Here is a 27,388-nt window from a genome sequence, read left to right as displayed (position 1 = left end):
TTCACTGGCAAAAAATTAGTGTTCGACCATTGATAAATATGGTACAAATCAGAATTTATAAATCCAGACATAACTGACATAGGTACGCCTTCCAAGGCTAAGTAAAGTTGTACATCATCAGCGAACATATGAATCTTACAGTGCTTTAAAACGGATGGTAGATCATTGATGAAACAAGAAAACAACAGAGGACCCAAAATTGAACCTTGAGGTACGCCAGACATAATAGGAATTTGTTTGGAGTACGTCCCATTCACAAAAACAGCTTGCATTCGCTTTGAAAGGTATGAATGAATCAAACTAACAGCTGAACGAGCAATCGAAAATTGAAAAGAAACTTTTTTAAAAGCTTGGTGTGTGACACCTAGCTACACCTTTCTTATCAATGACCGAATGAATATCATCGTGCACTTTCAGAAAGGCAGAAGTTGTACTGTGCCCACGGCGAAAACCAGATTGAAACTGGTGCATGAGATTGTATCTTTCAATATGGCTTTGGATTTGGTTTTTTAATATTCTTTCAAATACCTTCGATAAGGCACATAAAATACTTATCGGCCTTAAATTAGACAAATTAACATTTCTTTCTTTCTTTTTGATGGGAATTACTTTGGACGATTTCCAAGCTTGTGGAAATTTGGAAGAGGATATAATCAGGTTAAATATATGACATAAAATTGAACAAATATTGGGAAATAAAAGCTTTATAAATTTTAATGGAATTTCATCTAACCCAACTGCGTTCGATTTTATAGAATTTACGGCTATAATAATGTCATTATCAGAAATTGGTGAGAACTGAAAACCATGTTCATTTTCTAATGGAATAGGGGGTAATTCATGGTCAATAGTAAAATTAGAACTGAAATATCCATTGATTTCATCGTGACTATTATCAAACTGTTCGATTACGATTACGAGTAGCTGAGTGGAATGGAGATAAGTTAAGCATTGGGTACAGGACCAAGTCTCCCCTGGGTGGTGCCAAAAGATGAGCGCAATAGAATCATCAAGTTGCCATAAGGCACGGAATGAGACGATTGCATGGCTGGGTAGTCAAAGTCTTCCATTCGTTAGTCATTTCAGGTGGATTAGAACAGGTTTAGGTGGGAGTTGGCCAGATTTGGATTTTTCAGATGTAATCCTGGATAGGACCTTGTCATTGAACGCCGCGTGAAAGTGGAACTGGAAGGCCTAAGTACTTTTTCGTAGTTTTTAGTTTTCGGATTTGAAAGATCGTCGGTTACAGTGGCCTGCTTACTGAGCAGAAAAACGCGGTCCCAGGTCCTTACATATCAAAGAGATTTATGGTAAAATCGCTTGTGTATCGTGTATTTTGCGAAACTCGTTGTTGTCGTTGGTTCCGGGTTTGAATGGATACACAAATTTGAGCAACGGTATTATGTGATATGAAGGGCTCGGTGGCCTTAGAGCAACCGTTTTTGCTTACTGAGCAGAACATCATGAGTCTAATCTCAGGCCCATCCACATTCAAGATTCGTCAATCGTTTTATTTGTTAATATGACTACATGGTAATAACAGCAACTCGGTGATTAAAAAGGTGCTCGTCTGCCTAGTGGCAAACGTTTTTGCTTACTGAGCAGAAGACCGTGGGTTTAGTCCCAAGCTCCTTCGCGTTATATGATCGTTAGAACATCAATTCAGCTTATCGTTTACCAAAACGAACCCTGCTGCAAACCCAACCCTCTTATCCAACATCCCAGTGATTCCTCGTGGAAGTGCAGAGGTGTTCTCGGCTTCCATCAAAGCGAGTGTCATGTCAACACAATCCTTCCCATTCCTTTCTTGACCTGTGTTCGGGCGCGGTCGGCGCTGGTATTGTCTAATTTAAGATCACCAGTTTCTACACATTGAGGATGATTGCTAGTCCCAAGCATCGTCTATTGGTTCTCTGTGTAATTACAGCTGATCTGGCAGTAACAGAGTAGCAACCGTGGGCGGTCAATAAAGCTCAAGCACGCTCAAGCTCAAGCGAAGACGCTTAAATTGGTGGTGATTAGAAGGAGTTCTATCAGAAATCCATATTCGATAAGCAATGTTTCTCTCTAGAATTGTACGAGCAATTTCATCGCTAAACCAAGGGTTTTTTTTAAAGGCTTTGAAACACGAACTGAAACAAAATTATTGAACAGGTTAAGTAAATGTTTGTTTAAAAAATTTACAGCCAAATCAGCATCAGTTATACTGAAAATAAGATTCCAGTTGATCCTATCAAAAGCTGCCATAAGAGACGACACGTTCAAATTACGATAGTCACGGAATGTACGGATTTATTCATCATCAGTTCGGCTAATTTTCAACAAATTCTGGGTTATTTGTTAAAAACAAATCAATTAACGAACTGCCTCCTGAAAAAAAAATTAAGTGTTCATTGTATTCATGCACTTTAAGCCATAAAAATCTAGACAACTTTAAAATCTTTCAGATCGGCTATCAGTTGTGTTAAAGTTAGTGTTGATATCGCCCAATAGTAATACATTTTGATACTGCAATGATAGATCAGATAATTTATCAAATAGGATTTCAGAGCAGCCTGTCCTAGGAGGGTTATAACAAACTCCCAGTAGAAACTTGGCAGTATTATGCATTATCTCTAAAAACATGAATTCAGTGCGAGACATGTTACCAGTTCCTACGAATATTTCAGAAGCAGAGAGTAATTTACTTTTCAAGAAACTTCTATAATATACACATACGCCTCCACCACGGCTGTAATTGCGATCATTTCTAACAATGTTGTAACCATCAATTGCTATAAGGGAATCAGGTAGGGAAGATAACTACTTCGGCCTAATCGCCCATTTTGGGCCTATCGAGCAGAAAACATCAAATAAATCCATGATTTCAAAGTTAACAAGTCAATTATGCGTTTGGTACGATACTTCAGTTAATAAGCTACCGAACGAAGTCAATGAGAACGCGTGGTATGAAGGTTTGCACCAATTATTCCCAAAAACAAAAGAAGCACTCCGACCGAATCAAATTTTATCTTCATCCGATAGGCCGAAGTGAATTCAGTGGCGTTTCAATGGCGTTTCAATGCGTTAGGCCGAGTTTAGAATCCGTAGGCCGAGTTTGGCGTCAAGAAGCAGTGTTAGATTTTGGACAATATCTCAACGATTGTTTTCTCTTTATCAAATCTTACGGTACGTACGGAAAGGTAAATAAATTTGGAAGCCATCAGTAATAATAACATTCCGTTTAGTGCTAAACTGCGTTATATTAAGAAAGACTAAGTGCGGGTTGTGCTTAATAGGCCGGAAATGGGGTAGTTAACCCTATATCTGCCGTAAGCCAAGTTTCGCTCAAACAAATAATATCAATTTTGCTGTTATAAAAGCACTCTTTGAATTCATTAAACTTACTTAATTGACGCGCACAAAGAATTTGGATATTAATATGACACACATTTAAATTATTTGACCTGAGAGCACAGTTCATCACAACACGAGGAATACAACTATTTGCAGGAGCATTGTTGGAATCATTACCCAACATCAAGTGAAACCAAAGGAAGTGAAATCCAGCACGAATGCGTCATACAGCCCAACCCACAGGAATCAATAATTAAATAGAGCATTCGAATAACATTTCATTGATATCTTAAACATCTCAATCCATTGATTACTATGAAGTGGTTCAGGTGAAGAAAAGTATAAACCACGGAAACATCAGTAGCAACAGCAGCAACAACAATAACAGCACAGCATCAGCAGCAGTATCCGCAGCAACCAGGAACCAGATCAAGCAGCAACAGTGATAACAGCAACAATCCCCCCCATCCCCTTTTGACTTTTAGGAAGGAAGAAGAGACGGATATACATAGGAATGGAATCAAGAAAATGTTTTGGAAGGAGAAACAAAAGCTTTGAAGGAAAGGTAACTTTTAGGATAGCTCGGACAGATCCTCCAATGAACGCACCAAAACTGCCTCAGCATCCACCGCAGGCTTGACGAACACACATCCATCCTTGGTAAATACGGCATGCAATTTTCCCGAACGTCGCAGACTGATAGCTTTACCCTTGATTTTCCGAGCTTCTTCATTGAGGTAGATTCGTCTATCAACATTGAACCCAACGTGAATCAATGATAGGTTGCGCACAGAGAAATACCGACGAAAAAAGTCATCTCGAGCCAGCTTGAAAGCAGATTGCAGTGCTATTGGAGGAGTAGCACCGATAACGATTTGTTCTCTGGCCAAACGTTTAGCGTAGATCAATGGCATGCTTTGTTCACCATATCCAAGAGCGACCGCAATCCTTCTTGAGATCTCATTCACGTCCTTGTTTGCAGCGTATGGAATACCAGCTAGCAGCAGATCGTTACACTTTTCAACAGCTCGGATTCGGTCGTAGATCTGCCGGACATCAGCGCGCATTTTGGTAACTGATGAAGAGAGCCTGTTGATTTCACTGGTGCACTCCGACTTGAACAGCTGAACATCTTCACGTAGCGTCGAAATTTCCACTTGCAGATCCTTCTTGCACGAATCAATTTTCGCGTTGGTGTTCTCGAACATGTCCTGCATACGGGCTAGAAGATCATTAAAGTTTTCTACTTGATCTTCAGTTTTGTCCAGGTCCTCTCGCGATCGTTTGTGCACATTTCCGTCATTGCCTTTCCCCAGGGGAAGGAAAGAGTTTGTTTTGCCTTTCACCATAATAGAATTGGTTTACTTTGCTGACGTGATTAACATAAAGGCTAGATGAACACGTTGTGAGTTCCAACTATACGAACACGAACGACGGATGAACCAAACCCGAGAAACGAATAACAGCAATGGCTACCGGTCGATAGAATCCAATCACAAATTTCGCCAAAAATTGATCGTTTAAAGGTGGTGTTGTGGCTAATCCAGAGCGTAGAATTCCATATGTTTGATCTTCAGTGGTAATTGATAAAGCAGCTTACAGTCCAAAAAACCGTGTCGAGTTGAAAAATAGATAAATTCTTCACAAGAACCACCAGCACAGCTCGATCACTTACTACTCTCGCTCATCCCTTCAGAAATGGGCATGGGCATCCAGATTCTACATAGACCACACTTTACTAAGGGATTCTTTAGATTTTAGGGGGAAGAAGGGTTAACTTAAAATCTTACTTACTATCCTAAAAATCATCCTAAAATCCTTACATAAACTTTGAATCTTCAAAAATGGCTCGATGATGCAGATTACAACATTTTGCACTGTAAGGTATCTTATGCGTGATAATGTTTACACCATTAAACACTGTGAAAACAAACAAAAAATCTGAAATTTTACGGAACGGAAAAATATCATTTATTCAAAAGGAATATGTTTGTAAGAACTCAAACCTGTGTTAATCATCGATAGAATTTACATTTGCCACAATTACAGCCTCAACACGCTTGCGGAATGCTCGACAGGCTTAGCTCACTCGGTAAAGGCGCAGCTACAAAGTAAGAATATGCTGAAGGTGGCTGGGTTCGATTCCCGGTCCGGTCAGTTGAGTTTGAGAGCACGCAATAAGCTATACACAGTAAAAAAAATAAATGTTAATATTACATCCAAGAGGATGATGCACTGTCGGAAATCTCATGTAATTTTTATGGCCACAAAAATAAACAAATGCAGTAAAAGCAGCGTAGGGTAGATGTTCCAGTAATAGTGGAGTTATGCTGCAGCATAATAATAAAAAACAATTCAAGAACAACATGTGAAAAGTCCATACAAGCTTTTTGTAAACAAACCTTCTTATGCTCTTTTCTTGCTACCCATATTACATTCACCAAAACCATCAACATCACTCGGTAGGGGAAACTGTCTCCTTCCCGGTGTTGTTTTTTGTTTTGCGTGGGCGATCCTTGGTAGGCGAGAAAAGGGCCTACACAGGTTTGTTTACAAAAAGCTTGTATGCCCTTTTCACATGTGGCTCTTGAATTTAGAAGTTCTGTTTACCGGTTTACAGGTAAAATATATGTGCGTAAGATGTTTCTTAATGTTGGCTTTGATAATATACCAAAAAACTGTCAATCTGTGTGCTAAAAACCAGAAAATGAACTTTTTTCGATAAAAGCCTGTGTTCCTATAGTTGTGGCAATGTTCCTATAATAGTGCAAAGTGTTCCTATAATAGTGGTAAATCTAATTCACTTATATTCTTCATTGCTTAGCGGCCTAAATAATCTCAAATTGACTGAAAACTACATTTCTTTGTGAAAAACGGGACCTAGACTGTTCATAATCGCATATCATTCCCATCTTTGCTAGATTTTCTATTTTTGTGGGACAGTTATGAGATTATGGGTTGTAGAATCACGTAGAATGATGCAATGAAAAACGTAACACAAGAATGTTTTCGGTAGCATAGAAGGTCATAGTTTTGATAATGTGGACATGGATCAGGGATTAGATTAGGGTCAGAGATCAAGTTTTTGCTTTTTCATGTTCTCAACTTCCAATTTATTCATCTTTCGCTTGTTTTCTCGCTCTTGCTTCCTCTGCAGAACTTCCTGAAACTTCCGTTCACGAAGATCAGCTTTTTCTTTCTTTGTTGCTTCTCTCTGCGTTGCTTTTTCGGCCTTCAAAGCTTCTGTGCGCTGCTTGTCCTTCTTTTTCTGTTCAGCCTTTTCTATTTTTAGTTGTAATGCGTCTTCCTTTTCTTGGTCCAAACGGCGAATCTCGTTCAATCTTTCTTCTGCTGTCAGAACAGGGAAGAACTTACGACCAGGGTTCTGCATTTTCGAAACAAAGAAAAGAAAATGAACCCTCCGCAGAATCGCTTCATTTCTAGCAATATCGTTTTCGTGTAAGACATTGTGTTTCTTGATGTCGAATCACGACAAACATTCCTCCTGTTCAACATGACTTGGCTCTCACTTGTTTCTTTCGTCAAGATCATCAGTTCATTTCATTTGCAGCAACGACTTGTTTCAATTGACGCAATGAATGACTCGAAAACTGCTTCCTTCGTTTTTTCCACTTTCTCTTCAATTCGGGGCTCATTCGATTCGTCACGCGTCGCGTCGTCAGGCATCAAAACATAGTATCCGGATAAAGGGTGATACGGTCAAAATTTGGTCAAGGGAAAACGCGTGTAAATCGGTGAAATCGTTTATTTAAAAAATCAAATTAAATTTCTTTTTCAAGTTCAATTAGTATAAAATTCAGGAAAAATATTCAGTTAGGCTTCCGCTTTTCCAAATCCGAATTTCCGGGCCTTACGCTTGACCCCTGCCATCAGATTTTGTACAGCCACCTTGTCCACCTTCTTCGCCGCAGAAAGCCAGTTTGCCTTGAACTGCTGCTCGCCCTTAGCAGTTTTTTGGTCTTCTTTAGGTTCCGCTTGACAATAGCCCAGTATTTCTCAATTGGGCGGAGCTCTGGCGTGTTGGGAGGGTTCTTGTCCTTGGGTACCACCTGCACGTTGTTGGCGGCGTACCACTCCATGGCCTTTTTACCGTAATGGCAAGATGCCAAATCCGGCCAAAACAGTACGGAACAACCGTGTTTCTTCAGGAAAGGCAACAGACGTTTATTCAAACACTCTTTCACGTAAATTTCTTGGTTGACAGTCCCGGAAGCTATGAAAATGCTGCTTTTCAAGCCACAGGTACAGATGGCTTGCGAAACCAGATATTTCTTTGCGAACTTTGACAGTTTCATGTGCTTGAAAACATCTGCTACCTTTCCCCTTCCTTTTGCCGTATAAAACTCCTGTCCCGGAAGCTGCTTGTAGTCGGCTTTGACGTAGGTTTCGTCGTCCATTACCACGCAGTCAAACTTCGTCAGCATCGTCGTGTACAGCCTCCGGGATCGCGCTTTGGCCGTCGTAGTTTTGTTTATCATCGCGATTTGGAGTCACTACCTTCTTGTAAGTCGATAGTCCGGCTCGTTTTTTGGCTCGATGCACGGTTGTAGACGATACACCCAGCTTATTTGCGGCATCTCGGAGAGAGAGGTTAGGGTTTCGCTTGAAACTACCGGCAACTCTCTTTGTCGTCTCAGCGGCTTCCGGTTTTCGATTTCCCCCCGATCCAGACTTCCTGGCTGTCGACAAACGTTCCCCAAACACTTTAATTACATTTGTAACGGTTGATTTGGCAACTTTTAGCGATTTTGCCAACTTTGCGTGCGAGTAGCTCGGATTTTCGCGATGCGCGAGCAAAATTTTGATACGCTGCTCTTCTTGCTTGGACGGCATTTTGACAACTGAAGAGTGAATTCCAAAATCAAAATAAGAGCAACATTCTACACACACACACCTTCAAAATGAGGGGTGTTCAGGTTTTTTAAATGCAAAATTGAAAGAAATACGTCAAGTTGATATTGACCAAATTTTGACCGTATCACCCTTTAGTATTGGCACAATATCGATTGCCGAGGTCTCAAATACACTACAATACGGATGTTTTGGAACGGGGGTTACGTGAAGGTGCCGAAAATCGATATTCGACGCCATTTTGTAATCCGATATGGCGGCCATAGGTTTTCAAAATAAGTGTCAAATATCATGAGTATTTTCGAAGTGGGGACGACGCGTGGATGCCGAAAATCGATATTCGATGCCGTTTTGGAATCCCAGATGTAGGCCATCGGGCTTCATAAAAAGTGTCAAATATCATACGATAGGGAATAATGGAAGATAACCTTTTTTTTTTGCTGTTTTATTTAAGCATTCCGCTAACAACCCAATTTCATTACTTCAATACAATAGAGTATTTTCGAAGCGGGGACGACGCGTGGATGCCGAAAATCAAAATTCGATGCCATTTTGCCATCCAAGATGGAGGCCATTGGTTTTCATTAAACATGTCACCCTAAGATATGGGTATTTTTGGAACGAGGACGACACGTAAATGCTGAAAATCGATATTCGACGCCATTTGTAGGGTATTTGTTACTTCTTTTGATATCGGAAGCCACCGTCTTGAATGTCAAGATGGCGTCGGACATCGATTTCCGGTCTCTAGATATAACCCCGATTCCAAACCAACCCACATTGACTGATATTTGACAGTATTCTACACATTTTCTGAAAAAATCCATCCTCTTGTGTTTCAAAATGACGTTGAATATCGATTTTCATTCTCCAGACGTCATCCCGATTCCAAAAATACCCATATTGATGGGTATTTGACAGTAGTTCCCACTTTTATTAAACCGGAAGCCGTCATCTTGGATTTCTTAATGTCGTCGGTGATCGATTTCCATTCTCTAGATGACATCTTGAGAGCGTGACATAATATGTGCATCACCCCCTTACTGATGAGTATTTGTCAGTATTTCCCACATTGTGTTGAACCGGAAGACATCATCTTGGTTTTCAAAATGGCGTCGCATATCGATTTTCGATCTTTAGACGTTACCCCTAGTCCAAAAATACCCATATTGATGGGTTGGCGTCAGTATTTCCCACTTTTTCTGAAATCTGAAACCAACATCTTGGATTTCAAATTGGTGTCGGATATCGATGTTCATTCTCTATACATCATCTCGATTCCAAAAATACCTATATTAGTGGGTATTTGACAGTATTTCCCACTTTTTATAAACTGGAAGATTTTTGTTCTATAGACGTCACCCCGATTCCAAAATCTTCACACGGTAAGAAAAAAGTAACCCAACGGAAAGTTAACTTTTACCTACTTTTGACTAGTTTGTCTCCTTTTCTCCTTCCAATGTTTTCAAAAACGGAGGAGCAAAACCACCCAAGGGTAAAAAGTGTGGGAACCCAACGTTGAGTATAATCATATATACCTACTGTTGGGTACAACTAACTTACTTTTGGTTAAAAAGCCAGTGGAAAATTCCATACGAACTGCACACAAGTAAATGAAAATTACTTTGACCAGCTTTACCTACTTTTGGGTTCCTGCACTAGAGTGCCGAGATGAGTGAAAAGAACTTAATTTTGGGTACTTTTTTCTAACCGTGCATATTGATCAAGGGGGGAGGTGGCTGTCAAATACGAACAATCGTCGCCTACTTCGCATAACTGGTTCAAAACGTTAACAAGCCATAAGAAACCTACAGGGTTTGTTTACGTTTGGAACCAATTTCATACAAGAATGATCAGTAGGCTGATTTGACAGCACATCCCACCCCAGATATTGATGGGTCGGCGTCAATATTATCCAATTTTTCTGAATTCGGAAGCCGCCATCATGGATTTATAAATGGGTCAGACCTCTAGACGTCACCCCGATTCCAAAAATACCCAAAGAATCCATCCGACAATGATAAATTGCAATGTTTAGCTTTTTACACGAAACAGCTGTTGGCAGTGACGTAAATCTAACTGTTCGCAGTATGGAATGTTATAGTTGAGTGACGTCGTCACTTGAGTGCTCAGGAATGTTTACAATCTTTTTGCTTCTAACACCAGCAAGCTGCCTGTTGACCCGAACCTTATATAAACGTCATTGATACGCATACGCTTAAATGAACCGGGTGAACAATCAAGAAAAGTCAGAAAAACTGCCCGAATTTGAAGCAAACAGCTTCGCTCAATGTGAAAATTGTTCATTTGACAATCAAAGACGAAATGAACACGAGTCAAGTTAAATCAAACAGCATGAAAATTGATCGGAAGTGGTTCTGTTGATGTTGAAGGGGATCTGCTCGAAGAGAAGACAGAATGACTTTCAATGGAAGTTGATGTTGACGACTCCGTCGTCGCTTGACGATTTTTGATTGAAAGTGACTTTTTTGGGCCCTGCTTACGACTGTAATTTCGATTGAGTTTGCTTCACTTAGGTGTTGGAGGAGTTTGCACCAAATCTTCTAAATCACCAGTCTTCTTCTTTCTGTCTCTCTGTTTATTTGTACAATCCACGAACGAAGTAACCGTTCCAATACAAGACTGCATTTCATCTTCAAAGATGTTTTCTGCATTGGTGCAATCTTCTAACGGAATAACTTTGTCGGCCTGAGAGTACTCGCCATCCTCATTTGGATTATCATCAGCATTTCCGGTGGTTTCATCAGTTGCGCAGTTGTTCGAATCATTTTGGCCCTGCACATCTGCAAACACCACATCATCACAGGCAGCAAATTCATCACGGTCGGTCAAACCAGATTGACTACAATTAATGTTATTACTCGGTGTTAGGAGTGATATCTTTGGTTCCAGAAGTTTTGTATATAATAATCGTATGACTTTCTCTTGATCATTCAGCTTTTCTGGAGATTGGATCCTTTGTAAATGATCCAAGGATAAAGGCCACAGATGCGAAAGCCATTGATGATACTGGATACTCGAATTCCTTGATCGATAGCTTTTTGTAGAACTGGGGGAAAATGTTTTAAGCATAACATGTCTCCCCAATTTTCCATTCGCCATTAAGAAACAGCTGTCCTCCAGGCATTTTTCAATTGCTTAAATATTGCCACGTCAGCTGGCTGTGTAATCCGTGTTGTATTGGTATAAAGTGCCACAGTTCTTCAGTAGGTATGGATAAAATATTTTTCGGATATACAGCATGACATTTTCCACGTTCATCCAAGCATTTGGACTTTTTCCCTACACCCCAATCTCCAGAAAACTGTTGTAGGATTTCCGGACGGATTCTTTGCACTGGAAGAACCACATCTGGAGGTACAACCGTCCCATCAGCTCCAAAACAGAACATAACTTTTAAGTTTGTGTGGCCATCTGCGTGCTCTATCTCGTACACATTTTTGCTTCCCGGGGTAGGCAACACAGCTTTCGTTTTTGGATGCAGGAAAAATGACGTTTCGTCTCCGTTATAAATCCTGCGAGGATCTTTGATAACGTCCAGAAATCCTGCCCTGGTCAAATATTCCGATACGTTTACAAACCAGCCTCGAATATCTGATTCCGATACTTTTGAACTAGCGGCAGTTACTGATTCCGGAATCCGCAACGCAATGTTGTCATGTCGTGCCAAAAAACGAGAAAACCACTTTCGACCTAAAAAAACACAAAACGTTTTGATCACCTTTGATTAATAATAATTCACGTTTTACCTGGCATGTTATCCTTGAATAGGTTTGGACGCTCGAGGAACTCTTTAACTTTAAACATAAGACTTTGTTTGACAACCGGAAACCCCTTACGCTCCATCTCCTTTAACCAAAGAATGATTTCATCCTCTTCCGCCGGCAGAAGGACTGTGGAAGGGCCTTTTGTCGTTCTTTAGCTCCATTTGCCGCTTAGGCAAAACCACCCAGTTGATTCTGGAATTCCGTAGGCTTTGCAGGCAGCATAAATAGATTTTTCGCCGTGTTTGATGCTTTGCATGCACTGCTGCAACGTATCTTCACATAGAAATGTGGTTTACGACTGCGTTTTGTTTTCTTTTTTCGGTCCATCCTGAAAGACTATGAATTCGGTTAACACTTCTGTTGATTCGATCAAACTTCTTTTTCTCACCCTGCACCCTGGCCCTGTTAATCTAAAAAATCCGAAACAGCAACTTGAAATATCGAACACTAAGCTTCTCGTCGTAGCGCACGCTAATAAAATAATAAACATTACAAGCAGCTTTTTTACAAATATCGAACTTCTATTCTAACCTCCAAATGTCCAGTGCGACTGTAACACTATTATAGGAACAATTCTCTTTTTAGTGTTCCTATTGTGGAGGATGCATGTTCATGAGAAAAACACGAAATTTTATTAATATTTTCAATTAATCACATAATTATTATTCATAACATTCATACTGCTACCACATATACCCACTCGAAAGCCCATGAATGTGTAAATATTGCTGTAAAAATTATACAATTTTTAACGAATTCCCTAAGCGGTGGTATCTTTTCGGACTGTCCAACAGAAAATATATTTTATGCACCAACATTTTGAATTTTGCCCGCATATGGTTTTATAACTACTGAAACATCTACCCTAATGTCAGTTCATGCACTGTATTAATGATAATTTTACCCATTTTGGCAAGTAATACTACACCATATTTTCGACACGATTGAAGTGCATCCAGCTTGATGTGATATCAAAATTAGGTTTTTGCTGTGTATTATGCAAATAATTACCGAACTGCTAGACCGAACCTGGAATTGAAGCTGTCGCTTCTGGCTTGGTAATACTATGCCTCGACTGACTAGCCTATCTGAGGCCACAATCGAAGGTCCAGATCCTGAATTCAAACCAGGACGATGGCCAAAACACTTTTATAATCACGCTGACGTGTAGTTACTAGTATACACTAATTGGCACTGCTAAAAAAAATCATATATCAGCAATATCACCCATGCAAACACCGTACCAGTAAACTCAAAGTAACACATGTTCTGCTTCGTCACTGTCACTACGCTACTCACTCGTTACATCAACGCCAGTAAGCAGCCCTAGTATCACACACTCATTTCACCAGCACCCTTCGCCGGCGTCGGCCGCTAAAGATTCGATTTCAAACGATGCCTCCCTTGTGATTTGTTTATTTTCACATCAACACTTGCGTGACACGCGGACACTACTTACTCTCTACTGCTGCTGCGAAGATCATTCATCTGTGCACGACACTCAATGTATCCACTTTCGTTTTCAACTGCGCTGGTCCCAACACGAATCCGCCGTGTCTGGATGCGGTGTTCTAACTAGACACAACGAGCATAATTATCTGCTCAACTAGCAAAAGTCATGATGCCAATCAGACAAGTCTTCTATTTTAGAATTAGGATTAGTAAGTGAGATGATAGAATCATGATTGAGCTATGTTAGTGAGAACGATTTCCCATCCAAATAAGACATTCCACTCAGAACAAGTTCCCTCATTCGTAATTAAATTGATCATTTGACAGGAATTCAACGAAATGGCACAATTGGTTTTTATTCCTTTCAATTAGCGCATACCAAACTGGCAGTAGAATTCCTGAACCTCTGCAGCCGGCAAAAACCCGCAAACATACATTCTCGAAATGTTCAAGGTTGCCCAAATGGCTAACGCCATCCGCTGCCTGACACCACTCCTCAATTACCGCGAAATCGAAGAATTCGATCGTACGATGAAAGCATCCGGAGAAGAAATGCCAAACATACACAAACAAGTTCATAAATCAAATAAAACTGCAAGAAAGCAACTATCAAACACATGGCCAATTCAAGAACTTGTTCGGAGATTCTACAAAGGAAAACCGAGGCAACCGTCAACATGATTGAATTATCAACGGAACTCGCGCCTCTCGTTCTGACATTGTGTTAGAATTGGATCATTATTTCGCTTGAGTGCGTGTTTTCCTCTTCCTTTGGCATTCATTCGCCAAATTCAAAAACTGCACCGACTGCAAATTGGAACCGGTTTTCAGTTATCGAACGATTCTGGCAGAACACTCATTTCTCCGATCGTGCACATAACTGACCCACCCGGGATCCTTCTGGGAAACAAGAAATTCCGATCCCAGAACTGATGGCCACAGTTGCATCACACACATGCACACCGTCATAATCGTTGATATGCATTCGAGGAATATGACTTTGTTTGATGCCGCATGATGAACAAACGAACCGCCCTGTAGGGTAGAGCACTCCTTCGGCACAGGCGCCCATTTGCATCATATCGAGCAGAAACATCAAATATATGAATGATTTCGACGTGAACGATAGGTTAGTTCAAAAGTGACATAGCAAAAGGAGCGATCCTAGCGTATCAATTTTCTCTTCCTTCATCCATATGCCGAAGTGAATCCAATGACGTTTCAGTGTGCTTGGACGGAATTGGAATCAAGAAGCAGTGTTAGATTTTTAACTAAATCAATTTGTGACTCTTTATCAAAGGTAAATCAATTTTAAACAATCCATGTTTTGTTCAAAACCGTTTGGAAAATACAATGCTGGTCGTGCTCTGTATGACGAAAATTAGCCTACCTGCTAACTGACCGGCGATCGAAGACCAATTGAGTTTTAATTTAGTCTTGTTTACTTAGACCCCTCGAATCCGAAACGTCATGGGATTCCCACGATCAGTAGAGGCAGGCTTTCTGGAATGCATTTCTCCTAGCCGGCCGGCGTTCGCGCTGTTCCGTGGTGTAGTAGATAATGGGTCCAATTGATTGGCACTGATCCTTGACCCTTTTCGGCGAAATCAAACGACGACGACAGACTGAAGCAACGTATACTCCATGAACAAACAAACAAAAAACTAACATAACGGGAGTGCACACGACTGCCGGTTCTGAGTCGTCAAGCTGGGACTGCACAGCGTTCTTTCAAGAGCACGGTCGGGGACACAGTCTGCAAAAAACAAAAAATCAATGTCAGCACTTCAGCAGCGTAGATTGGAACATGGCGGAAAATTGCATAATGAAGTTTGATTGAATTAAAATCAATTTTTGTGTTTTCGACCGTGCGCCAAGCGAAGGTTCGATGAGCACTGCAATTGGAATGTTGGTATGCTGGTATATCGATAGAGTATGGCTGAGCTAATGAAGACGTCTAAATATGTCTAAATGAAATAGGTACCGTAGTGCACCAAAATCCGGACACTTTTAAAAGTTGATTATCATTACCAAATATGATCCAAAAAAATAGTAACGAATTGCTACTTAGCCTTGTGGTATGCGCTGTCAATCGTATAAGTTTACGTTATGTTTCACAGTTTCCCCAGTTGGTAGAACTTTTCGTAGAAAGTAATTTCCCATTTTGTTTTTCAACTGAGTATATTAAAAAAAAAACTAACAGTATTCTTTTCTTCTTCTCTACTTCCAGGTAAAACATCAATACTTCACCTTACAACTCAACGTGGTTGATCATCTCAGTAAGGCAGCGAATTTTACATGGATAAATACATCACTGAGAGTAATGATAAAGACTGTACTCGAAAAAAAAAATGCAACAGACAAAAATGATCACCAAAATTTAGTTTGAAGTCGGATATTTTTGAAACTCTCAGGGAATAAATAAACACATATTAGCTATGTTTTTGCAAAGTAGGTTTTTTCAACCCCTTCTGCTAGCTTAAATGCCCGCACCTTGGACTTAACGCTACCCATCAAATCATGTGCAGCACCTGCGCCATCTTTCTTACACACTTTCATCCACTCTTTATTCAAATCCTTGTCATTTTTGAAGATCTTCCCTGTTTTCTGGAGCTTGCCCTTCATAATCGCCCAGAATTTTTCTATTGGGTGAAGTTCTGGCGAGTTTGGCGGATTTGCCTCCTTCGACACAAAAACAACATCGTTGGGTTCTTACCACACCATCACTGGTTTCGCGTAATGGCACGATGCCAAATCCGGCCAAAACAGAGTGTCACCTTCGTGGGAACGGAGGAGGGACAGCAGGCGCTTCTGGAGGTATTCTTCTTTATATATTTGGTTGTTGATGTTACCGATCGTTATGTACGGCTTACTGAATTTGCCGCACCCACAGACCGCCTGCATCACTAAGTACTTCTTGGCAAATTTGTCGACCTTCTTCTTCCGGAACATCCAGGTGGGACTTGCCGACTAAAAATTACAGGCCGAGGATCTGCTTGGCGTTCGCTTTAATGTACGTCTCGTCATCCATTACGATCCATTTTGGCTGCATCAACCACTCGCGGTACAGCTTCCTGACGCGGGATTTGGCCTCCGTATGCTGTTTATCGGTTCGGTTTAGCACCTTCCTTACCTTGAAGACAAGTCCGGCCTGCTTCATTGTCTGCTGGAAGCAACAGACGGATGAATTGACCTTCTTGACCACGTCCCGTATCGAAAGGTTCGAATTGCGCTTGAAGTAATCCCTCACCTTCCTTGCATTCAAGGGGTCGGTCCGCTTTTCTTCCCCGGCCAGCTCACCGCTGGGTCGTTTGGGTCTCCTTGAATGATTTTACCACACGGGACACGGTTGAATTGTCGATTCCAAACTGCCCCGCAGTCCACCTGTGGGACTAGCCTGGATTTTCCACGACCGCTCCCATAATTTTTTGTCAAAGCACTTCTTGCTTGGAAGCCATCCTGATAACCAGTTGACAGATTGTGACGAGATTTTGCACATGTAAATAATACACTCTAAACCAGTTTAATTCAAAATTTCATCAATTTTACCCATGCAATAAAAAGTTATACACAAAAGAAAGTGTTGCATTTTTTTTCGAGTACAATCTTTACAAAGATAACGATTGTCAAGAGCTTGAAGATTGAACATTCAAACAGTTACTATGTACTACCATTGTAACATATTCGCCCACAAGACGTTCGAGAGGGTTTTGGGTTTTGGTAAAGGTTGAATCATATCCGCCCATCGTCCTAAAAATAGGACAGATGTTTTAAATGGACAGCGTTCTACAAATAGGACAGTACTTTACCAAGATTTTTCCGACTTAAATGATCGTGTTGCAAAACCTATCAAGCAACCATTTTGACAGTGTTATCTTATTTACAAGAAATTCTAGGAATCCCACGTCCTTTATCCCTGTAAATGTTCTCGTTTCCTATGTATAGTGCCTTGGAGTTAGATTGGATCAGGAAGCGCTAGTCGAGTTTCGTCCCTTCTACGTCGTCTTCCACCCCGGCTTCCACGCGTTTTACTGCCTTCCTTCTCCCCGCAGAGCCGTCCCAAGTAACATTTCTGGTTTTATGAGGGTTTTGTAGACCATGATTAAGACTTATAGAGTGCTTTAAAACCTTAATAAAATGTGCAATGTTACTTGTGGTACTCAGGATTTTTGTTTAGGTGGTGAACTCTCAGTTTTGCTCTCCTCTCTTTGGATCTTTCACTATTACGATGCCTTCATCACGTTCCATAAGAATAACCCAACAAGAATGCCTCGTCCAGTGGTCGCATTACACTAAAAAATACTTGAAGATGAATGGGAAAGATTTGGAATTACGAAAATGTGAAATTATTGAAAGATAAAAGTCTGGTACGTGAAGGGGCTGACAAAATCGGGCCAATACTGTAGTCACGTAAAAGAGACGGAGATATCGTGATAAATTCCCACTATGACATCTGTTATCTCTGACATGAAGTGGAAGTATTTTGTATATAGTTCGTTTATTTGTTTACCTAAATTATTTAAAATTAAAATTAATAGAGTGGGGACCCATTACTTGTGACTTTCTCGAGGTTGAGGGTAACAATTGATAAACAAAAGGATGAAGCCCTAAGGACTGATAACACAAGTTTTGGGACTGCACTATGGTGGTGGTTTAACAAGTGCTCAGTGTCTCGAACGGAACAACCCGAAACACAAAAAACGGACTATAGTGGAACACCGAAGGGGGGCTGACGCTTCAACTTGGAAGTGGAAGTTATTCAGCCCAGGATTTACAAAAAATCTTCAACGAGATCGACGAGATGTTTTCACATGTCTTAACCGCTGCTTTTAAAAATTTTGGGTGAGAGAAGGAGTTCAATATTACAGATTTATGAAACTGACTATTCCCAGAAATTAAGGGCGATTCCTAAACTTTTGGGGAACATAATTGAATATAAGAGAACTTCGTAAAAGCGCGAAGAACTTATTAAATGTAAAGGGAACGTACTAAAAGTACAAGAAACCTAATAGATTTTCAAAAAACCTCGTAAAATTTTCGAATAAATACTATGTAGAAATTAAGGGGAAGCTTACCGCAACGCAAAAAAAAACACCTTTTTGCAACAAAATTCGGCCATTTTGTAGCTTGTAAAATTTGTTAAGTAATTTCCAGTAAAAATTTAAAAAAACATGTAAGAAACCTAAATATTTCAAAATTTTATTGATCGATTATTGAAATTTTTCTTTAAAAAAAAATCTCTTGAAAAATGCAAACTTTTGAAATGTTTTATGTAAAGAGAAACAATTGAAAAAAAAACGTAAAACAACTTTGGGATATCATTTTCTGTGAAAATTACACAAAAAAGCGTATTAACGAAAATTTAAAAAAAAAACACACACACACACACACACACATTTGAAGTTCTTTTCTCGTTCTACGATTTTTGTCAGTTTCCAGTGTCCATGGTTTGAAACATTTTTCAAAACTTTGAAATATTCCATATATTGTATGCGATCATCCATCTTTGTAAGCAACATTTCTTGCAAGTTGCTAGATTCCGCTCAACAATCAATTTAGTGTGAAAAGGAAGTTGTTTTTTTCACGCATAGATGTTTATATCACAATTAAAAGTCAGATTATTTTTCTGTATATTTTCATCAATTTGCCTATTTTAAGCTGAAGAAGCTCATCTTTGCCTGAATTCTGCTTTCGATGTTTATGGATCGCAGTAGGCCGTGCTTGAAAGCTGACGTGTTTTTCTTTTGCTGTGTATTTTTCGTCCGCGAATTCAACATTTTTGCTCTAAGTTTGTAGAATTGTGCTGAAATTTAGATGCATTTAATTATTTTCAGAATACCATATAACTCAACGAGAATCGTAGAAGAATTCTCGAGTTTATTATAAACAAATTCTGGGAAAAATTCCATTTTTTTTTTTAAATATTATATTCTCCTGAAATTCGTTTTGGAATTCTTCTCGGCAGAATTATTAACAAAATTGTTTTCGGATTATTCATCTTCTACTTCCAACTACCTCTTAGAATTCATTTGCAGTTCTCCTCACAAATTCCTTAGAATTCTCTTCAAATCGAGTTTGAAAATCGAGTCACACTTTTATGATGTTCTCCTTCGAATTCCTTTGAAGTTTCACAGTTGTAATCTTCCTAAACATATACTGAATACTCCGAAAAATCGTATGGAATTTTGACTAAGATTCCTTTTCTATGATCCCAGACATTTCGTGAAATTCTTCACAGAATTTTATTAAAACTGTCCTTTGATCTTAATTTTCATGAAGTTCTAATTCATTTAGAAATTTTCAAAAAGAAGAAAAATAAAGAGTTAAACATTTCTTGAAACATGCCTCAGTTCGAGTTTTCATTAAATTTTCCTATGAGTCCTAAAAAAGACTCCCTTAAAATTCATCTCAGACCGGCCATGGAATTTTCCACATGTTTCTTATAAGCTGGGTTTCAACAGAACTACCTTGAAATCAATCCTCTGAATTCCATTGAAGCTATCCCTATAATTCCTTAGAAATTCACATCAAATGCATTCAATTGCAAGGATCTAAATCATGTATTTTTTGGATCTATGGATCTGGGATCTTGGAAAATTTAATATGTCCAATGCCTTGAAATAATCATCTTCCATTCAGATTCTTCAAGAAAATCTCCAAGTATGATTATTTTAAGTTTGGGATTCCGGAAAAAAGTCTAAGACAAAAATCTGTAAACAATATCATTGCGCCAAAAAAAAAAAAAACAATTACAGCCACACAATTTTCAAAATTTATTTATTTACCGAAACTTCTCCATAACTTTTAAGGTCAATGAGTAAAAATCAAGGAAGATTCAATGCAATCTTTTTAAATTCCTAAGTTGATCGTATGACGTTCTTCAATTCCTTCTGTTCTTAACATTTGTTTAGTTAGAGGAATTGAAAATGAGCAATAGTAAAATGTTCGTTGAATTCTAGGTTTTTCTGGTTCTTTAAAAAGTTGACACCCTGTCAGATTTATTTTTGGCCTAGTAATTCATTCGAAAAATTTTCATAAGAATTAGAAACTTGCTAACGGTCCAACTCCCCTCGTACGCGGGATGTGATTCAGCATTCTCGCTTCACACTCAACTACATGTTCTCTTGTTTGTCTACCAGTATCGTAGTTTTAATTACCCGCATAAAAAATAACCATTTCTAGAACAGTTCAAACATTACTTATATCTTACCAGTAATGTTAACTTTATACAAAATAGTTATACTATGATTCATGGAATGTAATAAACCTTAAATAAACATTACTTTCTAATGTAACACTTTCTGGTATGGTCCATATTGAACTGTTATAAAACATGACGAGTAAAAGTTGTAAACAATGTGTACAACGCTTACATGTTGTGCTTATGGTTGCTTTATATTTTAACTATTGTCAATTGCAAAAGAAAAACGCTTATCGTGGCGGCCATTCGTTCGTGTGTTTTTAAAGTGTGATGAACTCTATGGAACTCTAAAGGGAAAATATGTTTTAACGTCAAATAACGTAAGTGATATCAGCTTAAAGCATAATTTATTTCTTTAAAAACGTATTTATTTTTTACATTCAGGGCTTTCGACAATCACCGCCATCATAGCAAATACGCGGTTGTCAATTTTATTATTCAGGCTCACCAAAAAATGTAACCGAAGAAGGTTCGTTCTGCCGGTGCCTATCAACCAGAAATGGAACCAAAGAGAATTCTGCAAGGTGCATAAGGCAACACGTTTATTTTAAAATAATTAAAAAATATTACCGAGTGCAAGCGAGTTATGAACAAATAGAATTCTAGAAGCAAGCAAGCTACAAGCTGTGATATCGTACACGCTTAGTTTTTTCTACCGAGCTCGGCTGTGCTGATCCAATCTCAGTAAAACTTTTTTTGCCGAGATTTGCACAACCGAGCTCGGTAGAAAAACTAAGTGTGTAGCCTCTGCGAATATCAATCTAACAATACTCACCAGCCACAATTCTAACGAAACCGTGGTGAGTTTGAGTTTCATGATTTTTGCTTTACATCCGAACGCAACCCGAAAATACCATCAATACCAGCGGCAGAAGCTTCGTGCCTGCCATCGGTGTTATATAAAGAGAGATAGCAAACTATACTTTCTCTTTCTAACAAACCGATGTGCAACGGAATCATTTTTGTGTCGAGTAAGCTCTCAGATTAATTTTTACATAAAGCAATATCAAGCATCATATTTTGTTCCAATAGGACGCGTGATATTGAGAGCGTATGAGAGTGGAAAATATCATTTGATTGATGATTTTGCCAACACTGGTGGCTAAATCTGAACCCTTCATTTTTTTTCAATAAATGCTGTAAACAATTTAAAACGGTAACAACAATTTAAGTTAACTTTCCGTTTCGATGGAGGTTAGGTTATCTTTATTAGCGAGACTTTCAGCCAGAGGATGGTTCTTAGTTTCGATGGAAGCAATGGCTACTGATTAAACATGTCAGAAAGTACAAGTTCAAAAAAGTTTGAGCAAAATCAAAACCGGCTTATTCAAGGAACCTCTAGATTAAAGACTAACAAAGCATCGGAGTGCAGTCCGTCGCCAATTTTAGAACAAGCGATGAGATTTTAAACGTTATTTCAACTGTGATTCAACCTTCGCTTCTGCAACTCGCAAAGGTTTGAAATATCTTCGATGCCAATCATCTTTTAAAATAACCTTTAATATTGATTGTAATTGACGTTGACGGTGACTCTGTAACTCTTTACTCCTATGGTAAAATCTCATAAGCAAACGGTAGTCTGTGCTTGAAACATGGTGGATTTCGTATTTTCCATACACTTAGCCAAAAATTTCCATCATAACCTGTAAATCTTTGCTAGAAGATATGATTGACGGTGCCCTCAGTTGGTCAGACTGTGTGTCAGTTAGTAAACGTCAGTATGAGGTGGGTGTACATCCAGAAAGAGCATAAAAGTAAGAACTCCCTTTTTCACCGGCCTAGTAGATGCACTTGTAGTGATTTAGTGAAGTTAATGAGGTATTTGACAGATCTTCTGATTATATTGGTAAAATATAAACTATGATTGAAGAAGAAATCATCCATAAATAAACTTAAATAAAAATGGATATATACTGCGACAAAAAAAATCAAGTAAATGTCTTTACCGTCACACGCACGTCTCTGAAATGTGCTTAACCCTCAGTAGGCATCTAACTGTTCCATAAAAACAATTTATATTTACTGAACAGACGTTAAACGTCATAAAAACGAATTTTAAAGATCATGACAATTTCAAACAATGAATGTCAAACAGTGCCAAAAATTGAGCTCAGGTGTGCTCAAATTGTGCCAAATCGGTTTTTGGCACACTGCGGGGAGTTGCTTCTAGTAACCAGTAACCAAACTAGAAGAATGCAAGCGGAAGACCCGGAAGGAATCAGAAAAGCAAACCAGGACGAAGAAAAGCAGCAGTGGTTGAAGGTGCATCATTGGACAACAGTGACAAGGAAACGGAAGACGGGGTAGAGATGCTCGATGAAGATGTAATCGAAAGGGACACGACGACCCCGATTGCCGAGGAGAGTAGCGGAGAACAAGTAAGTGAAGATGAAGTCCAGAAAGAGCAGCTAATAGGCCGCTTCAAGTACGTGAATAATTAGTTGTATACAAAGGCTCTGGAATTAAATATATATTGAAAGATAAAACAACGAAGAGAAGAGTAGAAACAGAAAATGATGCAGAAAAGGAGGAAGTTGTGAGCATGGGTGAAAACCACCATCAAATCGCTGCCCAGGAAGAAAAACTCAAAATAATATGTATGCTTGAATTTATTTTTTTGTATTGATTGTTACTTGGCACCGTCGAGTTGTTTTTATGACATTTGCAGGGCTGTTACAACAGGCGCGGATTTCGCGAATTTCGTGGATTTCGTGATTTTCGCGGATTTGTCGCGGATTTGAACTTTCAGTCGCGAAAATCGCGGAAACATTAAATGATGTCGCGAAAATCGCGAAGGGACTGATGTGCTGACAAAAATTGTGGAATTCATTGTAACCTTTTCGTCCCGGATTATAATTCCCTGAAGTCTGTCCAATGTGAGACATTTTCCTTTTTTCCAATATGAACATAGCAATTTTCGTTGTCAAATCATAAACGAATCGTATAAATGCGAGTAATTGCCATGTATACCGGATATTCTAGGTTCTCCAAATCGTCCTGGAGTTCAGTTGATTTGGTCTACTAGATCAACCAAGACTCCAATAATGTCTGTAGTATCGAAATATGTCCAAACAGATTCAAAATGTCTATGTGTTACGTATACAAGATGTTATAGGTTCTGAAATCATTCTGGAGATCAGATTATTTTTCTACTAGATCACCCAAGACTAATCCAATATCTGTAGTATCGAAATATGCCCTAACAAATTTGCAGTGTCTATGTGGATCATGCCAACCTATTTCCGTGTATGCCAAATGTTCTAGGATTTCCAAATCGATATTTCGATACTACAGATATTATCCTAGTCTTTGTTGATCTAGTAAAACAAATCATCTGAACTGCAGGAAGATTTGGAGAACCTTGTTCATCTGGTATACGTGGAAATAATTAAACATTATCCATATAGACACTATGAATCTGTTTGGACATATTTCGATACTACAGACTTTATCCCAGTCATGGTTGGTCTAGTAGAATAAATCATCTGAACTCCAGAACGATTTGGAGAACCTAAAACATCTGGTATACATGACGATAGTTCATGCATGATCCACTAGACTGATTCAAAATTTGAAATTTTCGCTCCAAAGTACTCAAACGGCTTCAAATCAGGTTCTGATTAGCCTCCCAAAATTTAAACTCATATGGTAAGAAACTGACTTGGCACAAATCATTCGAAGTTTATATAAAAATTACTATGGGAGAACCAAACTTTTTGTTCATTGTCTTCTACCCATTTTCCATATTGCTTTTTCGAAAAGCTCTATAACTATTCTTATGGGAATTTTTCTAAGCTACAACTTTGCTCAATATCGTTTTTCAGCCAAATGTCAAATTAAATAGTTATTAATTGTTTAAGAGATTGATAATCTTATGGCATGATCAAGCAGCTGTTCTGTTAGCAACACTGTATTCTGCAGTGTGACATAGTAGCCATGATATTTGTGCTCTATTCTTCTTACCAGAAACACCAATGTTGCCTGCTGAACAGTTGAATGAGCATAATCATATGACATTAGTGACTTGAATCATTAATAACTTTTGTTCCTTATATTTGATTGAAAGGTAGTTTTGAACAAAGTTGTAGCTGATAAAATTTGCTACAATCACTGCTATTATTTTTAAAAGCACAGTGATGTGGTGAATTGTTAGATAGATATGAAAAAAACATAAGTTTTCCCATAGTAATTCCCATATAAACTTGAAATGGTTAGTGCCAAGTCAGTTTCTTACTAAAGTAGTTCAAATTTTGTGAGGCTAAGCAGGACCCAATTTGGAACCATTTGAGCACTGTGGAGCGAAAATTTCAAATTTTGCATCAGTCTAATGATCCACATAGACACTGTGCATCTGTCTGGAAATATTTCGATACTAAAGATATTGTCCCAATCTGGGTTGATCAAGTAGATCAAATTATCTGAACTCCAGGACGATTTGAAGAACCTACAACATCTGGATTACTCGGAAATAGATCATGTATGATCCACATAGACGCTTTGTATCTGATTGGACATTTTTCGATACTACAGACATTATTGCAGTCGTGGTTGATCTAGTAGAACAAATCAACTGATGTCCTGGACGATTTGGAAAACCTATAATTTCCGGTATATGTACATAGTAATAAGTCGTACATGATCCACAAAGTCACATATATACGATTCGAATATGATTTGACACCGAAAAGTGCTAGGTTAGTATTAGAAATAAAAAAAAAATATGAAAATGTATCACCATTGGACAGAACCCAAGGAATATCCGTGTAAATACACAACCGCGACGTGACCAACAAGTGTGACTTATGAATCTCTGGTAATTTCTCGATTATGTGCAGGGTGTTTGGTTTGAATCGGAAAAAAAAATTGAGAAAACTAGAGCAAAATTAACTACATAGGATGGTACAGGCATAGAAAGCTCTTAATTAAAATGTGAAAGTACTTCAAAGAACACTAAGTTTAGAGCAGGCAAACATCTAATATGCTATAAGCACTAAGCTTGTAATGCTATTTTTCGACAATGAAAACAGTTTTTTTTTTTGTCGCGGATTAGTACTTGAAGTCGCGGATTTCTTTTGAGAAATCGCGGATTTCGCGGATCAAATTTAGAAAATCTTGTAACAGCCCTGCATTTGAGTCTATTAAATTAACAAATTTCTAATGTCCCCAAAATCAGAAAAGGCATGCCAACCGTCAATTGACGTCATAAAATCCTAAATTGATCTATAAATACGATATTCGCATCAAAACCACATAAAACATAACTGTATGAAAATGAGCTAGAAAATCCTGATGTAATTCGAAGTCTGGGAACCAAACCATTTCTAAACCAATGGATCCTTAGGAATAAAAAAAAAATCATCAGTTCGTGAATTCGTCAATACCAAGTTTGGAAGAAAATAAAAAAGAAAATCCTGAAATATTTATTCAGACTCACATGTAACAATACTCTAACTTTCATTTAATATGAGTCGTATACTTCTGCCCAGAGCTCTCCAAAAGAGCAAACACAAATTTTCATTTCTGCAATTTCCCTCATCCCATTCTTTCGATGCGTTCCTTTCAGCTACCGCCCTGACTGATTATTCAAATAAACAGCTCAATTAATCACCAGCGATCGCGAATGAAAACATCTCGAAAGTGTGACTTGATTAAATGTTCACACCCACAGGCAGGCCGGTTTGCCCGTTGGGCTAATGTCTATCGTGAAATCGCCTCTCCTCTTGGCAGAATAGAAACCACCACGTCCCGTCTAGCAGACACAGTAGTTGTTAGCTAGACGCCGACCGACGGCGGCGATGCTGGCGATGACGGTGTTTCGCGTTTATGTTGTTGTTTGCATTTTGGCACAGTGACTTTTAATTTTTCACACGTACTCATGTCGGTAGCAGCCACTTCAGAGACACTGCCCCGTCACTTTGATGTGGTGGATTCTTTAAATTTATTGTTTATAAGCCGAAAATCTCTCTTAAATTTTCAAGCTGCATCTAATAACTTCTCAACTGGTCCAAATGTTGTGACAATAAAGTGTCAGATTTGGACGTTTCACAAACAGTTGACGGTCATAAAAATCCTAGTTTCTTAACAATGTTGTTGAAAGAAAAGATGCTCACCATCAGCATCAGCACCCGGCACAGAGACAATCAACTTGCTAATGGCAGTAAATGACCTGTGATAAATAAATCAAAATTAAATTATGTTGCGACCGTTCGACTCGTCGTCGTCGTCGTCGTCGTCGGTCATCCAACGGCAGCGACACCTCCATCACGCGCCATTTATCTCGTCTCAGAGATCAGCAGCCAGCGGTGACGATGAGATGAAGCCGTTTTCATATGGGCTAGATGGGACAAACGAGATTAAACTTTGCGGAAAAGTGCAAGAATGATAAATTGGCGAACGTGGGATTAAATCTCTCTAAACGAGCGCGACGAAGCTTTTAATTATCGCGGTGGGCAGGTTCCGGTGGTGCCAGCAGCAGTGCGAGGGCCGGCTGCAGCACATGTTTGGCAGTTGGTTTGCATTTGCTGGGCGATCTATCACGAGCACGTTGCGGCGTGTTCAGTTCAAGATTAAGTATATTGAAACTCTTTAATCTTGGTTGGCCAGAGATAGGATCTGATAACCATTTGACACTTTTGGATTAAATTCATTAATGCTGGAGATTTCCAAATTTCGAATAATTAATTATCATAATTTATTGATTGGTTGAGAAAATCGAACATCGAACTCAGTTCCACGAAAA

General features: G+C 38.9%; 1 protein-coding gene and 1 pseudogene across 4 annotated transcripts in view; one reads left to right on the top strand and one right to left on the bottom strand.

The window, feature by feature from the left end:
• The window catches only part of LOC135706301 (protein kinase C-binding protein NELL2-like), a 388,995-nt gene that overhangs the window by 191,486 nt on the left and 170,121 nt on the right, over positions 1-27,388 (top strand). The gene's annotated exons all lie outside the window — the stretch shown is intronic.
• Positions 11,159-16,400, bottom strand: LOC135706368 (uncharacterized; annotated as a pseudogene).

This window comes from Ochlerotatus camptorhynchus, unplaced genomic scaffold (genome assembly GCF_037179485.1).
Source record: "Ochlerotatus camptorhynchus isolate MF236.1 unplaced genomic scaffold, CSIRO-AGI_Acam_v1.1 ptg000277l, whole genome shotgun sequence".
In the NCBI taxonomy this organism is placed as follows: domain Eukaryota; kingdom Metazoa; phylum Arthropoda; class Insecta; order Diptera; family Culicidae; genus Ochlerotatus; species Ochlerotatus camptorhynchus.
Note: the sequence above shows the minus strand (reverse complement) of the source record. Positions and strands in the feature narration are given on the sequence as shown.